We start from the raw sequence: 21538 nt of genomic DNA, 5'->3' as shown, positions 1-21538 counted from the left end.
GAGGAAGTGATGGACAGATTGCATCAAAGATGGTAAGCAGATGAACCTTAGTGCCAGTTGGCTTAGGAGGATTCCTAGGTTTGCAATATTCTCTTAGGAAACTGAGAAGAGTACTTTGTACTTATGGCCCATGATGATGGGATCTCAAGATGCTTTACAAGCATCAAGCCAAATTCTCAACTGCAATATATGGACTAGACTAGACGACCTCTCGAAGTCCCTTCCAATCCCACGATTCTATAGGCACTGCTCCACTGATAAAAGCAAAGTTCCTCCCCCCCACATTTATGCCAGCTGAGAATTTGGTCCATCAACATCCCTGTGATGGAAGACAAGTATAATATAGATGAGTAAATGAAGGCACAGAAAAGTTAAAGACTTATCCGTCCCTACACAGCAAGTCAGTAGCAAAGCCAGGAATCCTGACTCCCATCTGACTAGATAACTTCCCATTAACCATTGTTTTAGACCCTGCCTTCACAGCTAAAAAAGGTCTGTTTTTTACCTCATAGTCACTAATGCGTGTGAACACGGTGCTTTTACTCTGGATAGAAGACAAAGGTACTTCATTATACTGTGAGGTAAACTAGGTGACGTCAACCCCAAGCAGGGGTATAGGGCTGACCTTCGGAAGTTTACCTCATGGTAAAACCCAAATGCCTTGTCTTCATTGCGTTTTTACCACAGGATCGCTCACATGCACTTTAGGTACCAGAGTTTAACAGTGAAGAGGAGACCCTAGAGTGGTTGTTCCAGTGTCGCCTTTAAAGGAGAGCCTGGGCAGATTCCAAATCTGCTCCATAAAATGTTTTCTTTTCTTCTGTTCCCCAGTTTTAGTCCAGGCCACATGCAGATGTCCGAGCTTTTTTCTGAAACCAGTGCCAAGGAGGCCACTGCATTCATTATCCTGCAGTGCAATTCAGTCAACAGCAAATCCTCCCCACGGGAGCGGCCTCTGACCTTTCCTGAGCTAGGGGATGAAAGTCGAGAGCCAGATCCCAGATAGGCTGCAGAGCTGAGCGAATAAGTCCTAATGAAGCCTTTCATCTCTTTTTTTGGTTTGGGAAATGGCCACGAACAGAGCACGGTTTTCTGGAGTTTGTTAATCCAAATGATTCAAACCAAATTTTGTGGATTTTGTTTACGCTGTGGGTCGCTATCCAAAACACTCAACTTGAGTGGCACCCCTGAACAGAGATTGGGCCTTGGAATGGTGTGTTCCCTGATTATAATTAAGTTCCTGATGAGAACGCCCATGGGAACGTGAACTTAAAATGCATGTTCTACAAGGATTGGAGAGCGAGTTTAACGTTCACTTTCAGTGAATGCTTGTGCCAGCAAAACTCAACTGCACAGATGTCCGTGAACACAAACAAGGGCACAAGAGAATTCAAGGGAAAAAAAAAAAATCCAACACAGGAATTTCTAGGGACTAGAGATAGGAACGATACCAACATACTGCAATCACAGGGCACTTCCTGCCCTTTCCAAGGCAAATGAACTGACATGAACTCGTACTTAAATAGAGCTTGGCTTGTGTATTTATATAGATGCCAAATCCCAGGGATATCAATGACAACCTCTTCTTCAGTAAAACCCGATTACAGTGCTGGAGTCTCTAAACTCTCCCATGCTGACATCCCACATGTCAACCAGGCCATCACCCTCTATACCTCCAGGGAGGGGAGTGGCCAGCTACATTCAGTTCAAAGCTGTAATTCAATGGACCTGCTTGTCCAAAGGAAAGATCTACGCTCAACTGGCTACACATTACCCATGTCAAGAGGTGCCTCCAAAGCAGTAGCAACAAACCCACAACACCTTCAAAGAGCCAAAGCAAGTTCCAGTCACCAGTGTTGCCAGCTCCTGCAATGTTATTCATGTAAATCCCCAGCTCTTGGAGACATGGGACTACATGAGGATCTCAGCTTCCATTTAAAACCAAAAACTTAAAAATAAAAGAGGAAGTGTCTAGGCCTTGGAGGCAGAGAAAAAGCTTGAAAATGCGAACCCCAAAAGGCTCAAAAAAACCCACAGAAGGCAAAATTATAAAGAAACCAAAAATTTAAAAATTACGAGATCCTCAAAAATATTAAGGTATCCTCACTATTTGGGGGTGCTTGACCCATGATTCTTGAAGGCCTGGGTTGCCAATAGAGAGTAATCCACCTAAAACGTTGACCAAAAGCCACCGCTGATTGTGGCTATGGATAGAAAATCCTGTTTAAGGCTAATTTGAGAAGAAGCATGTGTAAAATTCCTCCCAGTAACAGACAGGCTTTTGTCTATTCAAGTTTCTACACTGCATTGATCACATGGGATTTGGATGGACTGCTTAAGGCACTTGGGTATAGCAAGCACTGCCTGCCACTGTGCGCCTGCCGGGGGCCTGGCTTTTAATTGAGGTTGAACTGCTGAAATCCCTGCTGCAGCGTGAAGCTCCAGTCATTGACATGATAATTAAACCCAGGAGAAACAGTCCAAAGTAGCAATGCCTTTGACTGATACATTAGGAGGAAGAAACCCAAAGACACACACGAACATCTCTAGGGAGCATTGTTTTGTTACAAAATCCCCGATTAAGCTGGGTTTTAATAACAAAAAAAATCAGGAGAGGGAAAGGGAAAAGAAATCCCTGCATTATAGGGCATAAACTGAACAGAAAACATTGAAATTGCTACTTGCCTTCATCTGACTGAATGGAAGGAAAGCTCAAGATGGGTTTCTCCCATCCGAATTCACAATCTCAGCTCTTTAGCCCCGGGACATCTCAAGGTACGTGTACATTGCAATAAAACACCCACAGCTGGCCCATGACAGCTGACTCGGCCTCACAGGGTGTGTGTGTGTGTGTGTGTGTGTGTGTGTGTGTGTGTGTGTGTGTGTGTGTGTGTGTGTGTGTGTGTGTGTGTGTGTGTGTGTGTGTGTGTGTGTGTGTGTGTGTGTGTGTGTGTGTGTGTGTGTGTGTGTGTGTGTGTGTGTGTCAGACAGACAGACAGACAGAGACACACCCCATATTCCAGCCCAAGCCCAAATATCCACACTGCAATTTCATAGCCTCACAGCCCAAGTCCGCTGACATGGGACAGCCGTCGGTGTTTTATTGAAGTGTAGACATACCCTCAGAGGCCACTAGGATGGGAAAGGATTAATAGTTCAGAGCAAGAAACTGTACTGCTGCAAAAGAGAGAAGAGAAGGGGAAAAGCATCAGCAACCTGTCATCTCAGGTGCTACTAAGGGAGTCATCCCACAGGCCAACACTGGCTTAGGAAAGAAACGTAACAACCTGTTGTAGAAACCGTGCTGAGAACTCAGCAATCGCTGTGGAGGTTTACGCCAGGCAAGACAATGGAGAAGTTTTGTTCAGAAATCCATAGGTACAGGTTTAGTCTGGAAATGGCTCTTCATTAGGTTAATTAACCAAGTTCGATGTAACTGAGGTCAGTTACCATGGCCACAGAAAGAGAACTGCACTACAGTAGAACCTCAGAGTTATGAGCACCACGGGAATGGAGGTTGTTCGTAACTCTGAAATGTTCATAACTCAGAACAAAATGTTATGGTTGTTCTTTCAAAAATGTACAACTGAACATTGACATAATATAGCTTTGAAACTTTACTATGCAGACGAAAAATGCTGCTTTCCCGTTTTGGTTTTTTTTTTAGCAGTTTACATTCAACACAGTACTGTACTTGCTTTTTTTTTGGTCTGTGCTGCTGCCTGATTGTGGACTTCCAGTTCCAAACGAGGTGTGCGGTTGACTGGTCAGTTCGTAACTCTGAGGTTCTACTGTACTTTAATACTTTTTACTGCTGTCACCAGGGAAGAGGGAGAGTATTCCAGCTCAGCACAAGGAGGATAAACACTTCAAACTCCACCTGCACCAGGAGAGGCAGCACAGACACAAAGAATCTGACAGCACAGTAACATGCCAACCTCCAAAAGATTCCCAGCTTCGGGCTTCAGTCAAGACAAACACCAACGCGCTGTACTAGTTGTCAAGTGAGTTCACTTGCCAGACATCTTACAAGCTGTAGATTATAACACTTTTAAGCAAAAGACTCTCAAATTGCATCTGCGCAATTTGCAGGATGCAATTGCATGTACAAATGAAAACACCCATTTTGCTCCCACCCTTTTTTTAAAATGTTGCCACTTAAAATTCAAAACCTATTCCTCTGACACACTAGAGATGTTAATTTATTCACTGCGTTAGCTGTGACATGAACAAGGTTTAGCAATATAAATGCAGCCCAGCCAGGCCACCACAGTAGCAACTGAATGGACGCATGCTGACTCTAAAAGCACTCAGCCCGGTTCCCTTCCCCAACACAGCAGGGTTTCCATGTAATCTACCAGCAACATGGGCAGAAATTTTTTTTAAAGTTAAACTGATCAATGTAATATCAAGTTTAATACAGCAGAACTTCATTAATCTGCACCAATGCCTGGGAAAACCATTGCATTTTGCAAACAAGCAAAACCATTTAAAAAGTGAGGGCAACACGCCACAAACCACACTCTGTTCATTTACAATCAATAGTAGTTTAGTTATTTACTACACTATGTTGCAGCGTACTGAAACCTATCAGTACAACTACTACACCCTCATTTCTAAAGTCTGCTATTAAGTCTTTGCTGGGAGGTCTGGGAGAGACCAATAATTTATGTATATTGATTATAAAGGTGTGTAATTAAACAATGTTCCCCAACAGCGGTAACTTTAACGTAAGCTCTCTGGGGCAGGGACCGTCTTTTCATTCTCTATTTGTACAGCACCTAGCACAATGGGGTTCTGCTCCATGATTTGGGCTCCTATGTGCCACTGCAGTACAAACAACATAGTGTCTGAAGGATCTTCCCATGATCAGTCCTGTCTGTCCAACAACCATAACCAACATCGAGAAGAGAATTTTCTGACGGCTTTCAAGCTGAGGCAGAGGTGATGGGGAGTAAGGTTTTTGCCACAGAAATGCTCCTTGAACAAACAGGGCCTTCTGTATCTCTTTGGAAGTACCAGAAGCAGAGGTCAGAGTTTGTTTGGGTAGTTTTATGGCAGTCTAGTGCTGAGCTAATAAAGAGTTCAGTGACAGATTCAATTCTAAACCACTGGAGGAGAGCAGCATGTGTAAGAGTTAATAAGACTTGGAATATTAGCAAGACCATAGGTTCTCCTTTATGGGACAGAGACTTAATGAGTCTAAAAATCGTTAACGCCGAGCAAAGATGCGCACGATGAGGGAGAAGTGACAAATGCCTGTTTGCGAAGTGTAGCCACAGCAGCATTCCTGAGCCAGCCAAAAGATTCCAGCCAAGGACAAGTCATCGTACCCTGAGCAGATGGCACAGACCCACAGCAGAAGTATGATATGACCTCTGGCAACCTTGAAAGAGGTAGACTGTGGCCTGAAGTCACTTCTGCTCTAGCAAACAAGAAATATGCTCTCTGTGTACCCACTTCCTTCAAGATGTGTATCAGAGGGCTCACTGCTCCAACGCGCCACAAACTGCTGTGGCATCAGATTACACTCCAGGTGCAAGTCAAGATGCTGGGTTTGATCTACTGCAGAAAGGTCTCCTTGGTTTGGTTCCCGTGTATCTTCACTGGTATAGTTAAAGCAATACAACCCCCTAGTAGGGACCCAGGAATGCCAATAAAAAAAAAAAAAAAGCGTTAATACTAGTAGAGCTATCACCATGCGAGATCGCTGGCGAGACTACTTCTCCCATGATGCACCAGCATCTCCCCTCTTGGCAAAGGGAGGTGGTGCATCATATAGGTCCATCAATGGCTATTAGTCAAGATGGGCAGGGACGGTGTCCCTAGCCTCTGTTTGCCAGAAGCTGGGAATGGGCGACGGGATGGATCACTAGAAGATTACCTGTTCTGTTAATTCCCTCTGGGGCACCTGGTATTGGCCACTGTCAGAAGACAGGATACTGGGCTAGATGGACCTTTGGTCTGACCCAGTATGGCCATTCCTATATTCTTATCATGGGAGATGAAGTCCAGTTGTGGAGACTGGCCCACAGAGAAGAATGGGAACATGAGACACCCAAACGATAACTCCCATGGAGGTACTGCAGCAGCATTTCAGAACTGAAATTTTGGTTTTCTGAGAAAAACTGAAAAAGTGTTTAATGTTGGGGCATTCCAAAATCATCAAAATTTTCTGTGAAAAGACGACACTTTTCAGGAATATAAAATTTAGTAAAAACCCCAATTTTCTACTGAAAAACAACATGATGAAAGTTTTTGACCAGTTCTAGTTTTTAACCCCTGTGCTTCCCCTCTCCCCGCTTTTTTACCTTTTTGGAGCAAGTGAGTGGAGTAGGGCTCGGTGGGCTAAGCTGTTATGGGCTGAGGAGTGTTTTAAGGTTGACATTGCATTATTTTGTTAACAGATTTTCAATATTACATAGGTCTGTACGCCAGGATTTTGAGACAACTGCACTGTGGCCATTGAAAGACTAGATTCAAATTAAATACAGTGAAACAGACACCCTTCTCTTAAAGAGGAAGTCACCAAGTATTCCCCAAACATAGTAAGTACAATTCTTCCCCACCTCTCTCAGAAGGTGAATGTTATGCAGCCGGGTTTTTTTGTTTGTTTTTTTTTTGGTGGATGCCTTAAGTGGCTGCTTTAGACAGATTTCGCTGCTACGAGACTCACTACACCTGCAACTGCCTGTGTGATGAGAATACGTAGGGACTACAGAGAGGACTCATCTAACTACATAGCAAATTGTTCTGACTTTTCAATGCATACAAAAAAATTCCCTTGGCAAGGCGGCATGGTGAGGCCATTCTATTTCCATCTTTTCCTCCACCTCCAGAGTGGCGACCTGGAACTCATAATACAACGGGCCCGATTCTGTTCTCATGCCACTAGACGTTAACAAGTTACATAAGCATAGAACTGGTGGACGCAGGGGGCAGGTTAGTAAAGGCTTTGGGCTTGCCTACACTAGACTTTACTTTAGTTAATTAATTGCCAGTTAACTCTCAAGGTTTGTGAAGGCTGATGTGTGCAGACACTCCTCACACCTTTGCTCCAGGCTACAAACACTGTTTGCCCTAGGGATCAGCACAGCAAAGAACAAATGTTTGTAACTTCATTGATCACACCTGTAGGGAGTGTCATCCACGCCAGCCTTTACAAACATGTCCCAGTACTTTCTAGAGAAGCCATATTTGTGAAGTCACCCTGTAATGTTGAGGGCAACACAGGTCCTCCCATGGAACCACATCTTTCAAATCCAGCTAGGTTTCTTTTTTTTCCCCACCTTAAATGCATCTCTGTGTAGCTCAAAAGCTTATCACTCTCACCAAGAGAAGTTGGTCCAATAAGAGATATTACCTCACCCACCTTGTCTCTGAAGTAAGACAGACACAAAATACAAATCCTACAAAGCAAAAGTCCTATCAGCTATGGCAAAATATGTAGATGAGCAGGTGCTCTCCTTGGCTAAACACTACATGGGTGTCTAAGGATGCGTAAGGAGCATCTTTTTTGTATTTTATTCTCATGAAAGGATGGTTTGGCAACTAAAGTGAAGGTCATGGGGGGAAAATCCTGACCACCCTCATCCCCGTCAATGGTGCCAGAATTTCACTCTGGGAAATCACCAGATCTGGGTGTTATTCATAGCTCTGCAGCAGACTAACTTGGGACTCTCCATTTCTCAACTTTGGTCTACTCTTCGAATTTTTGCAGGCATAGCTATGTTAGTGAGGAGTTTGGGGGAGGAAGCAGGAAATCACACCCCAACCAACATGGCTACGCTGGCAAAAACTAAATATAGATGCAGTGATAATAGCAAAAAAAAAGTCCTTATTCCATTTGGGGAACTGGTCTAAAACTATATTGGCGAAAGAACATTTTCCAAGTACAAGCTGAATCGTCACTGGGGGTGTTTGCTAGCAGAGCTTAGACAAGCCCTCAGCTTTCACCTATCTAACAGGGATGCCAAGAGTTTTAAACAACAACATTTGTAAAAGTGCTTTGAGATTTCCAAGAGGAAGATGCCCAGAGTATCTCTCGTAAGAATTACCATACTGGGTCATGGCAATGGACCGTTTAGCCCAGTACCCTGTCTCCAACAGTGGCCAGTACCAGAACTTCAGGGGGAACGTACAGAACAGGGCAACTCTACCAATATCCTCTCCTGGCTTCTGGCAGTCAGATCTACAGTCACCCCAAGCATAGGGTTGCGTCCCTGACCATCATGTCTAATAGCCATTGATGGACCTATCCTCCATGAACTTCCCATGGCAGAGTATAACTGGGTTAAAAAAAAAAAAAAATGAATGAGATATGGTGATGGCTATCAGTCTGGTACAGAGGCTTGATTCAGCAACAGGTTACATACTATATTTAGTAGTTCTGCAATTTCATATTTTAGATCCTTCAGAAACACTTGGGTGGATACATCTGAGCCTGGTGACATGACTGTTTAATTTATCAATTTGTTCTAAAACCTCTCCCACTGACACATCAGTCTGGGACAGTACTTCAGAGTGGTTCATCCAAAAAGACTAGCTCTGGCATGGCAGCAAACCTTGGCAGTCGTGCACCCAAAGACCCATGGATAAAACTGGGATATGGATGCACATCTTAGAGAAGAACACTTGCATCAACTGGTGGGTTTCTTCATCATTTTCTCCTATAGTGCTTGTTTAGAACGGTCTCCAAACACAGCCTTTCATGTAGTTTAGTTGCCAAAGCCAAAAACTTCAGCCACTGCTGAGGTCAAAACAACAAAAAAACACCACCACCACCCCTATTAACGAGACCAGCCAACACTTCCTATAAACACCATCACCACCATCATTTGCTCCAAAATAAAGACAACGCTTCTCTCCGTAGGAAGGAGGCGGCGTAACGGATGAAGTGCCATGTGCCTCACAGCCTCCACACTTGTGTTACATAAAAATCTCCACTGACTCGCAACACAATAAAAAGAAACTTTCTTTGCTCAGCGTAACAGGCAGAGTGGGCAGACGCTGCAGAGGCAGCTCATGCGAGCAAAGGTTCTTGTCACTGACAGCAGGCAAGTTTCTAGCCGGGGTATGAAGCATCCGCTTGCCCGCCTGCCTTTTGCCAGTGACACTCTGGTGTCACAAGCCACACGTATGCAGCCAAACAAGCCCCAACACCAGCCAGATGGGGAAACTTCAGCAATGCAGATGGAACGGTCACAAGGGAGCAAAATGAGAAAGAAATTCGAGTTAAGTGCCCAGTACCCAAAGAGAGATAATAGGAACCAGGGAATCCTTCTGGGAACAGTAGAGGCACTCTGGCTCACTCATCTGCCACCAAGCAGGGCATTAAATGAAATTTATTTAAGGTTTACCTACTTTTTTTCCAGCATATTCAGTTTTCCCAACTCAAGATATAAATACTCCTAAAACAGAGGCTCTGCTTCTAAGGCAGCTTTTATCATCTCTCTTGTTGTGTTCTCCTCTCCGCCAAAAACACCAGCATGGTTTCAGGGAAATGTGAACGTGGCAGGCCTGCCTGCTTTTGTCTACAGGTACAGCTTAATGTGCTCCTGAATCAAAACAAGTCTGCAAAGTTCAGTGAGGAAGGTGGAGGGGAGCAGATCGGTGACCTGGAAATAAAGCTGAGAATCTGTACTGACCCTACATTTATGGAAAACACAATTCTGGAGGAATTCTCGAAACACACACACACACACACACACACACACACACACACACACACACACAATATCTAGGGACAGCTTTCCTAAGTTCCAACAGGTCCTATAGCAAACAAACAATTAACTCTGGAAGTGTCCTGAGAACACACTCCTAGGCAGCAGTACATCACTAGTTACGTGCCCATTGTTTATATACCGTATGTACAGTTTAATTACTCACTTGAGTGAGAGACAGTAACGCTTAGCTAAACCAGCTCCTCATAACATCAGGTCAAAAAGGCAGAGGAAGGCACAGGATCACTCGAACTCGGGGGTAAACACTTATCCAGAGCAGTGACGTATCTGCCAGCGTAGCAGCCAGATGTTGCCACCACTAAACAGTGCTCTAGCCTGTATTTGTGAGGTACCGGAGGTAAATATTCTGGAAGATTATAGAGGCCAGAGACAACGAGCACTTTCAAAACAAAACCAAGCATCAATGTGCCAGAGAAAAAACTAGTCTCATAAAAAAAGCTGCCGGTTACAATTTTATAGACTTTTGACCAGAAAAAAAAAAAATAATAATAATCCATTGTTTAAAATAGCTTGTTAGAAACTTGAGTAGTTGGGTTTTTCCTCTACCTTTATTTCCCTCTTTAACCAACACTGTACTTCTATTATGCACACACAATTACAGTTTAGAATGGAGTGAAAATTAACATTTTTGTAAAAACTCCCATTCGATTTCAAAGGGGATCTGGGCATCTAACTTCCTTGAGCTACTTTGAAAATCCTAACCTTAAAAAACGCTGTTTACTTCCACTGAGATTTAGGCTCCTAAATCACTTGGGAACATTTTACCCTGGGGGGTCCAGTCGCACCTCCAACAGAAGCTCAGGTGGTTGGGGCACACACAATGCTGCTACTAATATCATAATGTGACCATAAGGTTCACATTATGATATAATATATATATTTATTTATATTCCTTCTTAACCCTGGCAGACAGTGCGTATTGTAGTGTGTACAGTGGTGGAAAACTAGGGTCCTACAGAAATTATAATGACCTAAGGCACTTGTATGGCTTCATTACTGTAATATCAGAGCACCTCGCAATCTTTAATATGATCTATCCCCCAGTGACAGTCCTGTGAGGTAGGACAGCATTATTACCCCATTTTACAGACAGAAAATGGAAGCACAGAGGGTATGTCTACACGGCAGTTGGGAGCAAGCCTCCCAGCCCAGGCAGACACACACGCACTAGCAGGGCTCGAGCTAGCCCACTCAGAATAGCAGTGTGGATATCGCAGCACAGACTCCAAAGCCGTGTGGGCTTCGGCGCCTGGAGCTGCAGCCACAATGTCCACGCTAGCGTGAGTCTGTCTATCCAGGCTGGGAAGGCTCACTCCCAGCTGCAGTGCAGACATACCCAGAGAAACCCAGGGTCTTGCCAAAGGTCACACAGGGAGGCTGTGGCAGAGCAGGGAATAGAACCAAGTTCTCCTACATCCCAGGCTAGAGTGCTAACCACTGGACCATCCTGCCTTTCTATTAACTGCTGTGCATGTGTGCAGAGTTAACAGAGTTTGTAAAGGGTTGGAGGTTTGGTTTTTAATGCTGGCAAATGCCTCAGGCTAGCAGAGCAGGTTACATTTTGGAGATAACGCCTTGAGTGCATCCCTTTCCATTTTTACAGCCCTTAAGAGCCAAAGACTCCTAGAAAAATCCTAAATTTCCTATTACAGCTGTTCCCTTTTCTGCCTGCCCAGAGACTGGGTTTAGAAATAAAAAGAGCATATTAACCGTTCTAGATCCCCATCACTAGACACACATGGCACTGAAGTACTGCTTCAGGTCAGACCCAGTTCACTGTGCTTTATAGAGCTATGCAGGGTGAAGAATTCATCCATGTTACAGCCTGAGCTCTGGAGAGAAGTGCAAACCAAACCCCGCATCCAACCACCCCTCTCCCCACCCCATGCTTTAAGGATCTGCCCATACACGTCAGACTCTCCACTGCTATGTCAGAGAGACAACTCTAAATAAAGCCCACGCTCCGTGTTGTTATGTAAATCACTCTTTTCCACAAGGAGAGGAGAAACCAAGGACACTTGGCTAGATATGAACTCAACAACCAGCATGACAGAAAGGAAATCCTATGGGTCTTCCCTGCCTTGGCATATGTACTCGCGCACAGCTGCAGATGGGCCTGTGGCTATCAGCGAATACTAGCAACATCCTCTGCCTCCCCCATCCACCCCTGCTGGGAAATCTCCTCCCAGAAGGGTCCAGTCACTCTGGCTAACTTTGGTTGTCAAGGCTCCCCTCCTGTCTTTGGATCTCTCATGTCCTCCTCCACGCATCCTCTCAAGGTAAACACTCTTCAGCACATTTCTCCCCAGTAAGCCTGAACCATTTGTCCTCAGCCACATCTAACACCCCCTGCCCAGAGGGGCTCTCCTGCTCTGATCCTGCACCACTGAGGCCAACAGGAGCAGGACCAACCCCTCTAGCTTCAGTGGGGACTTGGCTGTGCATGTGGGTTCCCCCCCCCCCTCACCTCCCAATTCCACAGCTAAGGAGGTGACTTTGATCCCCAGCCATTATAGCACCGCTCCTGGATATCAAGTCACTCTGCTTTGGTCAACGGTTCCACCTCTGTTCTCAGACCCCTCCTTTGAGGAGTCACTCAGGCTTCGTTACTGCCCCTTGCACAAACTTTTCCTTGCTTGGCCGCTTTCTACCCTAAGCACAGACTTCTGTGTGTCTAATCAATAGCTCTGCCTCCCTAGACACCCTCCCTGGCGTCTCCATCAAGCCAACTCCCATTTTTATCTCCACATCTGTACACTTTGGTCTTCAGAGCCTGGGTTTTAGGCCTCAAACAGCCCCGTCCTCCTCCATGACTCAGACCGTATTCCTCTGTACTGCCCACATTCTTGACATCATTTGTGACCTGAGCTCTCCTCCTCCTGCTGCTCCCTTCATCTCTAATGTCTGCCCCTTGCCAGCACCCAACTCCCATCGCTGCCGCTGCCTTTGCCTCCTCCAGCAGTTTCCTCTCTCTGCTGCCACTTGCCTTCTTCTACATCACAAGAAATATGGCCCCACCACACACCAAGCCCCACCACACAAACACTGGCTCCCCATTCATCTCAGAAATGCCCTTCTGCAGGGATCTACTCCGGATTACTGGAATCTTCTTGCCTCCTCCTGACTTCTTACTCAGGGTATTCCAGCAACAGCCAGCCCCCTCTGACCCTTCTTCCCCCTGTAAATCCAGGGGCCTCCTCCTACAGAGCTCCTACCATCTTTCTATCTCTTCTCCCTCAGACACTGGCCTCATGACTGAATGCTTTAAAAACTGTCATACAAACAACATCTTCTACAATTCACACACCTCTGCTGCCTCCTAAGTTTTTGTGCCATGAAGTGTCCTGGGATACAGTCTGCATGAAAAGTCTTCTAGAAACCACAGCTGCATCGTATGTAACAGAAGCAGCTTTCGGATCATTTCTTTTAAAGGTGTCACACAGTTCTGAAGAGTTTCCCTGCACTTAACAGCAAGCACATCCAAAGAAAGAAAAGTTGCTGCCAACCCTTCTAAATCAAACATTATGGCATCAGGGTTAAGAGAAAAATCTTTTGGCGGACTAAAGAGCAACGTAGGTTCAAATCCAAGCGTAAGTTGATACGGCCTATAATTGGTTCCCGAGCCAAAAAACACAGGCGAAAAGAAAAAAAAAAAAAAAATGGAAGACATCAAACAACCGATGCATTCAGCTACTCTTGAAAACGTCAGTGTTTTCATTTAAATTATTATTTTTTTAAATAACCTTCAGTTTCATGGATCGTAAAGTTAATTTGGAGTTACTTCCCTTCCCGGTAACGAGCCAGCGCCGCTCTCCTTTACATTAGCTAATGTTTGTTCAGCATTCTGAAAATAGAAAGTGCTTCATAGAGCTAAGTGTTATCATCATCGCCAGGGTCACCCAGAGGCACATCACCTTGGCACTTACTTCAACGCCCGTCTGCTCGCCCTTTTCCCCTCACAACGAGCTGGTCTATACTTACAACTTCAGCTGACCTAGCTACATCGCTCAGAGCTGTGAAAAATGTTGTGCCCTGAAGGGTTCTTCCGTCAACCACCTCTCAGAGAGGTGGATCGCCTACACGGACGGAAAAAACCCTTCCGTCTACACTATGGCATTACAGTGGCACAGCTGCAGTGCTGTAGCTGTGCGGCTGTCACCTAAACGTGGCCCTTCCTCGGTATCACAGCTAAAAACAGTCCTTTTCTCTTCACCTTTACAGCTAAGACTCCAGCCCCCACCGTGGGCATCTCTCACCTTGCAATTGTGGCCTGTTTTCTGACCTTCCCATACCAAAGCGTGTCCCCACTACAGCATAGCCAGGAAAACTCCATCCTGCATCTAGTGAAGGCCAGACAACTCATTCTAGCAGGAGCAGGACTGCTCCCTATGCTGACCTTCTAACGCCTTCCCTCTCCTGCCACTCCAACGGCATCACCCCACTTCCTCAAACACCTTCACTGGCCTATCTTTCAAACATCCATAGAGGTCCAGTAGCATCCAGCGGCCCCAACCAAGATCCGGCCCCCATTGTGCTAGGTGCTGTACACGCACCTAGTAAGAGAAAATGCCTGCCCCAAAGGGCTTACAACTGAGATGAATGAGACAAAGGGTGGGAAGGGAAACAAAGGCACAAAGAGAAGGGATGTTACTCGCCCACGGTCTGGACAGAGTTGGATATGGACTCCAGGTTTTCTGACTCCCAGTTCAGCATCCCTATCCACTGGACCATGCTGCCTCTCAACCCATCCCTGCTCATTTCCTCCTGCTTGGTTTTGTTTCCTTCCATCTCCTACCAGATTCATGCCCTGTATCACAGCGTCTACTACTGCAACATGCTCACGCTGTCTGCCAAGCTCCTGTCCTTCCTTCTTCATGCCCCTCTTCACAAGCTCCCTTTTTCAGGAAGCATCATCTCTACATTCACCTCACTGAGCTGCATCTATTGTCACAGGCATATATTATTTATTATTCTCGTAGAGTCTGCCAGGTGCTATTACTGTGCTTTGTTGACAATAAACCTGGCCGGATGCCTTCGCACCTTAACGAGTTTTGTGGTCATTGGGCGGTTCACCTGAAGATGTGCCGCAGAGCTGGACCACACGCAGCCAAACATCTAACAACACTGCTGACCCCCGACTACTGATCTGGTAAGTAAGCGACTTTATTATTTTTATTTTGTTGCAACAAAAGTCAATTTTATACCTTTTTAAAATATATAAGTGGTACCACACTATTTTAATATTATGGTTGGGGTATAAACATAATATTATTAATACCTATTTTGAAAGCTCAAAAAGATGTCAGTTTATATACACATACACACACTTCTGCCTCAACAAATAATGCAATTGAAAACAAAAAGAATTCTCTTTTATTAGTCAGTTACATTTTATTTTCTTTAAATAAAAAATAAAAATAAAGGGGAAACCTCAGCATTAAGGTAAAGGTAATGTTAACAAAATGTTAATTTCTTGTTTGGGTTTTTATGAACTTGTTTGCACTTTTAAAATAGTTATAAAAATGTCACAGCAAGAAATGTTTAAAAACAATTTATGCATAAAGCTAACCAAACAATTTCAACAGGTTTCCACCTCTGGCTCCCAAACACAACAAAGTGTCATAAAAATTTAAATACCCTCAAAGTGTTTGCATAAACTTACATCTTAAATTTATTTTGGTTTAATTGTTATACACTTTTCTTTTCCGTTATGTTAAAGGGAAGTATTGATTAGAAGCACAAATTGTAACAAAACAGTTAACACAAGCAAATTAATTTTTACCAAGCTTTTTAGAGTTATATTACTAACTCTTTTGCTAAAACAGAGTGCTGCTCAGCCGGTGAACGCAATACACCTCCTCATAGAAGATTGTAAGCATCTATTCTAGCAGTTAAACATTACATTTAGTATAAAATATTAGTAATGTACCTCAAGTAAAAATTAATAGCTATGCAACAATTGCAAAAGTATAGCCTGCGTTATAAAAAATTAGGTCCCCATTACATTGTTAACAAACTAAGTTAATCTGTGCATTAAATTTGGGTTACTGAAAACAAGAAGAAATGTAAAAAATTAAAAAAATATATACTTTATTATGTTAACTAACTAGCTGTTTAAGGTTGTATCGGACAGACCAAAGACATCAAAAGATATCACACAGCTAAATATCCAACAACACTCACTATATCTTCAACTGAATTACTCTGAAGCCTTGGACCTCACAGGCCTAAATTTCCAGCAGTGTCTAGTGATTTGGTCAGAACAAGACCAAGTGCTAAGTATCTACCCTCTGAAACTCAGGCCCCTTTAAGATCTCAAATTGAACGGACGGACACACACACCACTTTTGAATATTTGTTTTTCATTCCACCCCACCTGGTAAATAAACTATAATAATCTCTTCCTCTTCCTTCACAAGGGGTTTGAGGATTTGTTATTAGCTTGTAACGTATATTTTAAACGTGTTAAGTGAAATGCAAGTGCTAAGTATTATTACTTTTATTCAGATTTCTCATCTAATCTAACACAAATTATACAATTTTACAGAAGAAATTATTTACACGCGGCCTCAAACACAGCAAAGCCTTGTATGGTATAAAACACAATGACAGTTCATAGCTACCAAAAAAATATTGATCGACAATCTCTGTCCCAGGCAGAAGACCAAGCACATCAAAGCAACCAACTCCATAGGTGCCCCCATGAGATGCCGTTGCATAGGGGTTCTCCCTATTTTAGGGGGGCCCCCCTTCTTTGTACCACAAGTATCACATTTCCTGCACCAGTTTTCTACATCCTGCCCGCATTTCCCTCAACAGAAATTTTCTCTTCGCTTGGCTAAAGTTTTGGCAGCCCCAAAATATCCAGCAGTTTTACATTTATGACAGACAGTGAAAAAGGAGGTTCTGAGGTTATCGGATACAACCAGCTGGTTTCTCCCATCTTTCATGCAATCTCTCATCTGTCAACCCCAAGATTCCCCACTGTGACCAGAAAGCTTTTACTGTGGTATTTTGAGGGGATGCTACATTGCAAAGGAGCTGCATTTGCCAAATGATTTTCTAATCACACACACTTCTAAATCAGGATCCTCTCTTTGGGAAGCTTTTAGTTGCTCTGGGGTCCATTTCTGAAACCCCACATCCTGTGCTCCAGGACGTGAACCAGGAACCACTGCACTTCTGCAAATGAAGGGAAGAGAGGAGACAGACATTTCTTCCTGAGAACACTCATTCCTTTGAGTAACCAATCCCTTGCTCTCCCGCCTGAGGCAGTGTTTGCCATTAGCTTCCCAAGGAGGCCATCAGCATTACCATGATTGTGCCCACAGCTGTTGTGGGACTATGGAGTCACAGCAGCATGGCAGTTTTTCCAGCCACCTGGCAAGTGGCCCCTTAGGATTCCTGAATCTAAAGTGCCATTGCCAAGATGCACAGTCTATCCTGACCCAGACAGATAAGTGGTGAAAATTTTCCACTAGGAACTCCTGGCAGTGGTTAAATCTATCACATGGTGCAGTAATTTCTCTCTGGAGAATGTAGACTTCTTCTGCAATAAGCCATTACCCTCTCAATGTCTCTGTGTTCTTGTGTCATGACGGTCCCCAAACCGGGAGCATTAGTATCTGTAGGGAGGCTACGGAGCAGTCATGAGAGCCCTTTTCAACTCTAATCACATTCAGCGTGTCCTTTGGAGGACCCTCCTCATCCCGGGTCCCCTTCTCTTCTACCACTCCACCTTAACGCCAAGAAATTTCAATCACAAATTCAAACTACCAACTCACAGATCTACCTTTCTACTCCAGACCTGTCTCCTATCCGAAGGGGGGAAAAAAACCACTCTCCCTGGCTCTCTTACATCTCCTTGGGGATGTCTAGTCATTTAGCTCAACATGGCTGAAATAGAGTTCTTTATCTCTTCCCCTCGACTCACTCCCTACTACCTCCTTTCTCAGTCACTGTGGACAATACCACCCCACCTGCCCATCACCCTACATAGACACACACTTTCAGTTCCGCGATAATTCACTGCATTTATTTGCTTTCAATAACACAGGTAAATTTTGCAAAAGCATTGGCTAGAACTGCACATGGATTTCCAGTGTAATACTGTCATATGTTATGCTGCTCTTCTATAGTATTTCAATGATCTCAAAACTCTTTGCAAACATTAATGCTTACAGGTAGGCATTCTACCCATTATACAGCTGGGTAAGCAGAGGTAGATAGAGCTTAATTGACCTTCCCAAAGTTCCTTAATGAGTCAGCAATCAAAACGGGGGGGGGGGGGGGAGAGAAATGGAGGATCCTGGCCAACGAAGTGAGAGTTTTGCAATCAACACCGATGGAGATGGGACTGCATGAGGTGATCCTGACTCTCATTCCCTGGCTTATAAACTTTTGATATTATACACCTATTATTATTATTATTATTCAGAGCACGCTGCAAGCTAACACTAGATATATTCTCACCCACCCTTACAAATCCTAGGCTAGAAGCAAATGGGAACCTCTATCCAGCTACGCAGTGCTTAGAAGTTACATTAGCATCTATACAGATTTATCAAGGTTACCGATAATCAACAGCAGATAGCTAAACCTTAACAGCTGGTGTTTTCCTGGCTAGCACACTAGAGTAGAGGTCACAGAAGCGTTCAAATCATAAATGCACATTCACAGCAAATGAGATTGGGGAAAATAAAAAAAAATAAAAAAATCAGAGATATCACCCGCCTAAAGCATCAGCATGTTCCTTTCATACAAAATTCTTTAGCTGAACACAAAGTTAGGTCAGATCACACCTTGACTACAAACAGAATTTTTTGCAATCCTACCAAGTACCTTCCAATCACATGCAGAGTATACAGAGCTTACTGTAGTGGAAACAGGGCTGGTCTCACTGGGTCAAAATGTAACCCCTAACCCCAGGCACAAGAAGCCACAGGAGGGATAGACAGACAGTCATGCAGCTTCTGCTGCTCCAGTCAGTCTGGCTTGAGCCAATACAGTGAAGCAGTTGGCTTCACCAGAGAGTTAGTCTGCTCTTTGTGCATTGTCAGGGAACAAGAAGCGTAGGGTCAGGAGAGAGAACAGGAAATTGCTTTTTTGTCAGTTTTCATTTTATCACTCCAGAGATTACGGTTCAAAAGTGGAATGTACACTTGTTGCCCACAGTCACCATCAGACCAGCCCTGTTTACCCATCATAAATATTTACACACAAGCCACTAAACTCAACATTTGCAGATAAGTGGGCTCAGTAGTTCTTATTTCTATACGGATGAGAGCTGCTCAGCAGTGGCCGTAACTGCACTATTTTCTCTAACACGTCTAAAAATATGTAATGTATCAGTGAGAAACTTTATTGGGTCTAGATTTCCACTTGGCTCCATGCGGTGTCTTTGACACGGATTAGTTTCGCCAGGATCTCATGTAGGCATAAAGCCATGAGCTTCAAATATACAGGACAGTCACAGTCTGAAGTTAAACAGCAACAACAACAAAAGAGCTACACACAACCACAGAAATAAGAACTATGTATAAATATTAAAGGACAAAATAAAGGGCCGGCTATTTACATGCACAACAAAACGATGCATCTTGCATCACAAGACATGCTGCCAAGTGAACTGCATTTCCCTATGTTCCGCTTCCAGTTTCAAAATCACTTCAGTATCTTTAATAGACCTTAAAAAAAACCTCCCTGGGGTCCCAACAAGAATGTCACAGGCAGCCATTTGGAAGAGAAAACTGGGTGGAAAAGGGAGGGGACCAGCACTTGTTGGTTGAAGGCACAGAAGTGACACACGATCACAAGGGTAGGAGCAGAAGAATCGATTTACCAAAGCAACTTTCTAGAGTACCATAGAGCGCAGCTCAAATTAAAGGAAAGCCTACAGCACGCCGGATAGAGGAAGCTCCATTGTCCCCTGAAAAATGTCCTAGTTCAAAGCAGCTTTCAAGTGTAAAATCAAAATTACAGAACAGCCACTCAGTTATACAGAGAGACACACACACCTGCCTAAAATAAGCATTCCTCAGTTCATTTGCTCCCACAATTCACAATTATCTGCTCTGGATTCTGAGACTATTAATAGTTGCGTGTGGTTTCTCCTCTCTCTCAAACTCCTTCCCCACCCCGCTTCCCAGCTCATATAGATTTCAGCTGGGGTGTGGAAGGGAAAGCAAAGGCCTTTTCCTCTAGGATGCTGTATGGACAAGTTCCACTCTGTGTGTGCAGATGCCAAGCCTTTCTCCCCAATTAATGCACACTGCCAATTAGCAAGGGCTATAACCAACTCCTCTAGCCTTCTCCCCCCCCCCCCCCCGCCTTTCATTATGGAGCATTTGGGGTGGGGAGGAAGATCAATTACATCGACCTTAGGGGGGGGAGAATAGTTCTCTCTCTCCTAGAGAGGTACTTTTTTTCCCCAATCCTTCCTCCTTCTAAAGCAGGAGTTAGACAAGCAGTTGCTTAGCAAATCACCCCCGAGATCTAGTTGCAGGGGATCCTAGTCTAGACGAGATGGGGCTGACTGGGGGTTCTGCCACCCCGGGACAGGCATATCGTGTTTTAGAAAGAGCGGTCAGACTACAAGCCAAGATCTGGGGCAGGAAGGGCTGCCCGGGAAAAGTCTGAATTGCCCTGATCGCTTTGCAGACACACGCCAATCTTTTGGGGATTGTTTGGCTGGGTGGGTTGTTTGTTTTTTTTTTTTTTTTTTTTTTTTTTTAAAGGAACGAATGTATTTAAAGTGACTTTTACATTCTGGCATGCAAAGCCCCCCCCCTAATCACACACCAGCCAAGAGGGATCCCTCCCTCCTCTTGTGCTTGTTTTGGAGAAAGTAAAAAACCTTCTCTCCCCCCCCCTTACCTAGTGCCTTTGCTAATCGCTTCTTCTTTCAAATCTTCCTCCTCCTTCTCTCCTTGTATAACGAGGATCCGTAAAGTAAGAAGGGGGGGGGGAGTTTGGGAAGGAAATGAGCAAGTGTGTTTGGATGGGGGGGAAAGAGAAAAAACAAACAATCCAAATATCCCCTGGATCAATTGCTGGAGGAGGAGCGCGCGGCTCGGTCTCGCTCCCCTTCCATCTGCTGCTGTGTTTATAAATCCAGAGCCGGGGGGGGGGGGTCTGCTTTCTCCGGAAACCTCCCCTCGGCTCTCCTCGCTCCCTTTCTAAGATGTCTGTCTGCGGCGGCTCTCTGCTCCGGAGCCCTTGCAAAGGAGCAAGTTTGCGAGCCGGCTCTGGCGGCGGCGGCTCCTGCAGGCTGCCTGCTCCTCCCCTGCGAGCCGGGGTGGGGAGGGACCGGGGGCAGAGATCCCCAAAGCTTCCCAGCCGCCCGGCTTGCACCAAACAAGCCGCTTGGCTTGCACCAGTCGAGTCCCCGGGCTTCTTAAAGGGGCCGGTGCCCGAGACGGCGCTGGGTCCATTCACACGCTGCCCCTTTCCCTTTCTGCAGGCGGGCGGCCGGGCTGCCTTTCCCTTTAGCGGGAGGATTGTTGTTTTTTGCTCTACAACGCAATTCGTTGTTGCAGAGCGGGAGGCGACGCTGGGCATTGCAGACAGCCGGGCATGGCCCGTGCTCCCTACTGACCTGCAATATTCACCGGGCTGTTTACAGGGCTGAAATGAGACCTTGCAAGCGGTAAATCTAGGAGCCAATTCTGCTAAAAAAAAAAAAAAAAAGAAATTAAAAAAAAAATCTGGAGGATATCATGAGAACTTCATCTGGGGCCCCAGTCCTGGGTTTTTACTCTATTCTGGTACCCAACCCTTAAGAGTTGGTCTCCTGT

General features: G+C 44.7%; 1 protein-coding gene across 9 annotated transcripts in view; it reads right to left on the bottom strand.

Moving 5' to 3' along the window:
- The window catches only part of NCOR2 (nuclear receptor corepressor 2), a 395163-nt gene extending 374373 nt beyond the window's left edge, over nt 1–20790 (bottom strand). For all 9 annotated transcript variants that reach the window (XM_054006074.1, XM_054006082.1, XM_054006083.1 and 6 more), the window contains exon 1: nt 20619–20790. The gene's annotated coding sequence lies outside the window, so the exon portion shown is untranslated. The remainder of the gene's footprint in view (nt 1–20618) is intronic.
- Nucleotides 20791–21538: the final 748 nt, after the last annotated feature.

The sequence above is a fragment of the Malaclemys terrapin genome, chromosome 16 (assembly GCF_027887155.1).
Source record: "Malaclemys terrapin pileata isolate rMalTer1 chromosome 16, rMalTer1.hap1, whole genome shotgun sequence".
In the NCBI taxonomy this organism is placed as follows: Eukaryota; Metazoa; Chordata; order Testudines; family Emydidae; genus Malaclemys; species Malaclemys terrapin.
The sequence above is the reverse complement of the archived record's forward strand: the minus strand, read 5'-3'. Positions and strand labels throughout refer to the sequence as shown.